We start from the raw sequence: 4,509 nt of genomic DNA, 5'->3' as shown, positions 1-4,509 counted from the left end.
TGTGGAGGTTGAATGACCCTTTCACAGGTGTTGCTTAAGATCGTATTTCTGATACCCTTAGGAACTGAGATACTGCTCCTCTCTGTGTCTCCAGGTGGGTGTACCCACATGCAGATATACGGGGTCTCCACAACATGAGGAACTGTATTGAAGGGTCGCAGCATTAGGAAGGTTGAGAACCACTGCTTTAGATAATCATCATTTTAATTCTAATAAAATGCTATTTATGACTCGAATATCTTTCATTTCAGTATTAGGCCACATCCCCCCTTCGCCCCACACAAGAAGACTAATTGTAGATAAGGTCTGTATCACATCTGGCTCCATGCTTTTTCATTGAAATGGAAGGGGCACTTTAGGGAATCATCTTCCCCAGGCTCCTATATTTTCCATCATTCAGGTTAAATACTCCTCCAGGGAAGACAAAAGAGAAGCATTTCACAGTCAAATTCTTGAGTGTGTTTGGGTTTCAGAGCGTGTGGGATGATGTTGTGACCAATTTGGATTGCTTTCTAGTGGACAGAGCAGAGCCTAAGCTTCTTGGAAGATCAAAAAGACCCCGGTTTCAGAACAATCAGAGGTTTAGAAGCTCATCTTTTGTTGCTGTTGTTCCTCATTTGAGTGTGCGGCTTCCAAGGGACTGGGGCAAGAAAAGAGAACACCTGAACAGCCCAGCCTCTGCACAGAAGTAGGTAAGCTTGTACTGGAAAACAATTCAGTTGTGTTTAGTACTTGGCAAAAACTACTTTGTTGAAAGTTATTACATTCACTCTGATCTAGCCCCAGAAAGATTACAGACTGGGTAACCTTATGAATAGTTTATTCTGTTTCATCGGATTGCTATGAATTGGAATCAACTTGAGGATACAGAAGATAACATCTATAATATGTGTCTGCACAGAGAGATATAAACACAAATACTGTGCACTTTATAAGGAGTGAAATATATATTTTAAAGACAACCAACCCAGAGCAATCCTGAAGGAGAGGTTAGTACTGCCCCTGTGAGTTTCTGAGATGACTGGTTTCTTTTGAACTATAGACCTTGAAGTTAGCAGCCCAAAGCATGGCCATTGTGCCACAGCACCCCAGTGGACATATGGAGTAAGACACATTCACATGCTTATCACTTTGTAGATAGAAACTGAAGATAATTTTAAATTTTCTACCTATATCAGAAGGCTTTAGGGCTCACTGGTAAGACAATAGAAATAAATCAATTAGCTCATCTCCTAAGATAAGGTTTTTAAAAATCTTTCTTTTTTAATTCAAACCATGCGTAGGACATGTCTTCTAATATCACCACAGGCAGGTCTCTAAAAGTAGCTCTTTGTTATCATCACTGACACCCAAAATTCAGTTTCTCTCCATAGAAACTGCAAATATTAGGACTTTCTCCAAGCCCTTTCAATCAATAAATTATTATGTAAATGATTTAATGTATAATCTAGGTTTTCCTAATTTTAATGGAAATATTATTATTATAAGTATATGCTCATGTTCTCTGATATTTTACTTTACACTATATTTTAATGGCCTATGCACATATATCTGTTTTGTGACCGGTTGAATAAAAGTACTACTCCTAATTTACTCAATGGCTTTCTGGTGGACATTTATTTCTTATATTTTGCTATCATAGAAAGGGTTTCAATGATCACCTTTGTGCTTGTAATTGAATCTACAGGAAATGTAATCAATGGCTGATAAATATTTAATACGGAGTATGGTGAACATCACAGCCTGAGGGATTAACTCATTTAAACTCATAAAGACAATAGGAGATGGTTGGGACTCCATGCCTTTGCAAGCACTAGATGCTAATTTAATTGATATTCAAAAAACTTTACTTGTATTTGAAAACAAAATCTAGCTGGTATTCAGATTTCATGTCTTAATTTATGATGAGATTAATTAAACATTTCAAATGTTTAATATGTATATGTGGGTGTTTTTAAACAGGTTACTTCTGAAAATAATTGCTGAAAACTGAATACCAATATTTAACTCAGTTAATTATCTACTGATAGCAAATCTTTCACATTTATATTAATTATTTTTAATGAACCACTTCTGTGTTCAAGATTTTCTTTCCAGAACCTTACAAGCAGCAGCTTAAATATTTAAGTATTATGTATTTCAGTTTGTTCATAAAACACAATAAACAAAGATGTGGTTGCTCACAGGTAAGTACAACTTCCATGGTCAGCCACAGGCATTTGAACTACAAGCGCAGTATTCATTTTGCAAACTATTTAATTTCTCCTTGCAGATTAATTCGAACATCTACTTTCCCCACATCTACTGAAGCAATGCATCAAAATAGGAGTGTTACTGAGTTCATACTGTTAGGATTGACACAAGATCCTGTGAAGCAGAAAGGGGTATTCATGATCTTCTTAGTTTTCTACGCTGGAACTGTGGTGGGACATTTGCTCATTATTGTGACCATCAAGTTCAGTCGATCACTAGGGAGTCCCATGTATTTCTTTCTATTTTTATTTATCCTCTGCTGATATCTGCTTTACAACTAGCATCGCCCCGAGACTACTTGCAGATGCTCTCTCTGCAAAGAAAGTCATATCCTACAATGAGTGCATGACACAAGTCTTTGCACTGCATTTATTTGGTGCCATGGAGATCTTTGTCCTCATCCTCATGGCTGCTGATCGCTATGTGGCCATCTGTAAGCCTCTGCGTTACCCAACCATTATGAGACGACAGGTCTGCATCATCTTGATTATTCTTGCCTGGATGGGACCTTTTATACATTCTATTACTCAGATTGTCCTGGCCTTGAAACTGCCCTTCTGTGGACCCAATTTGATTGATCATTATTGCTGTGATCTTCAGCCCTTGTTGAAACTTGCCTGTATGGACACGTATGTGATCAACCTCCTATTTGTGGCCAGTAGTTGGAGTCTTTGTTCCATTAGTTTCTTTCTTCTAATGATCTCATACTTTGTCATCTTGCATTCACTGCGAAATCACAGTGCAAAAGCGAGGGAAAAAAACCTCTCTACTTGCACCTTTCACATCATTGTTGTCATCTTATTCTTTGTACCATGTATATTCATATACGCACGTCCACCAACCACTTTTCCTGTGGACAAATTGGTGGAAGTGTTTTATACCATCGGTACACCTTTTCTCAACCCACTCATCTACACTTTAAGGAATGCGGAAGTAAAGAATGCCATAAGAAAGCTGTGGAGTGTTAAAATTATGTCATAAAGCAAATGATGACATGAGGATAAGATGACATGTTCAATAATAGGATTCTATGTGGAAAGACATCCAATAGAGTTGTGTATGTTATTGTACAATAGTCAATCAGATGTAAAATAGTCATTGTTTTTATAGTTAACTGTATGATGCAAATGTCTAGCATTTTGTGTCAGAGTTAGACACATTGCCAGAATAATTGAGATCTATATGGACCAATGCAACATCAACTTGAATCAATCTTTTCCTGAAAGCTCAATTCTGCATTGCTGCATATGAACAATGCATCATAATTCAGAATCTGTACTCTTTTGATAAGCAAGAACTTTTCCAGTCAAAACCATGCAAACTTGGGAGAATCCATAAATGCAGTGCATCCAATTCTCTATAAATTTTCATTCCTTTTAAGATACATTTTGAAATAGACAATCTATTTTGACACCTGCAGGTCAATTGAACTCAGTGTATTAGATTTCCCTTCCTATTTGATCACTGGCTTATGCTTGAATATTTCCATGTTTTTGAATCAGAGATTTTTTGGTTTGTTGTGTTTTTTTTGCATATTGATATTCTGAACTAATTATTACTCACTGTTATCTTTCAATATTAAAATAAAGAAAAGACATTGAATGTTAATGCATCATCTTAGAAATAGCCATGACTAAAAAATAAGTAAGAATGTTTTTAAAGTTCTGCAAACCATAACACATGTATTTCATGATAGGCATCATCTGTCATATCCATATTTGTGAAGGAAAAGTCGTTGTGAAGAGCACAATGGAAACTTTTGCGATGAGTTGATAGGTCATTGAACCACCTATATGGGACCAAATTAAGAACAGCAACTAGAACGTTTTCAAAGGAAGTTTAGGGTCAATTGTGTTTGTGAGAATGGTGGAAGAACACAGGAAAAATGGGAGTGTAGGCGATTGCATAATTTAATGAATGTTGTCAGTGTAATTGAATTATTCATGTGAAATTCTGGAATCAGTATGTAGTGTGTGCATATGCCCAACCCTCACAAAATATCATTAAATGAATTAATATGTCTTTGATGCTCAAATGAATCATTTTCCCTGATGTATTATTAAACATACTTTTACCATATGTCCCTTGTCTTCTGTCCATAATAATGGTCTAGTACATTTAAGACATTTTACAGGAGCAGAAAGCCTCATATTTCCCCCCAGGATTGACTGGTGGGTATGAACTACTGGACTTCTTTGTAGTTAGCAGCAGCTCAAGGTCAATCCACTGTGCCACCAGGGCTTGTGATCCAAGCAT

At 36.5% G+C, this 4,509-nt stretch overlaps 1 pseudogene; it reads left to right on the top strand.

Annotated features, from left to right (window-relative positions):
• Nucleotides 1–2,312: 2,312 nt before the first annotated feature.
• Nucleotides 2,313–3,234, top strand: LOC101655886 (annotated as a pseudogene).
• The last annotated feature ends 1,275 nt before the right edge of the window (nucleotides 3,235–4,509 follow it).

The sequence above is a fragment of the Echinops telfairi genome, unplaced genomic scaffold (assembly GCF_000313985.2).
Source record: "Echinops telfairi isolate 266 unplaced genomic scaffold, ASM31398v2 ScPeMD7_60;HRSCAF=208, whole genome shotgun sequence".
Taxonomy (NCBI): domain Eukaryota; kingdom Metazoa; phylum Chordata; class Mammalia; order Afrosoricida; family Tenrecidae; genus Echinops; species Echinops telfairi.
The sequence above is the reverse complement of the archived record's forward strand: the minus strand, read 5'-3'. Positions and strand labels throughout refer to the sequence as shown.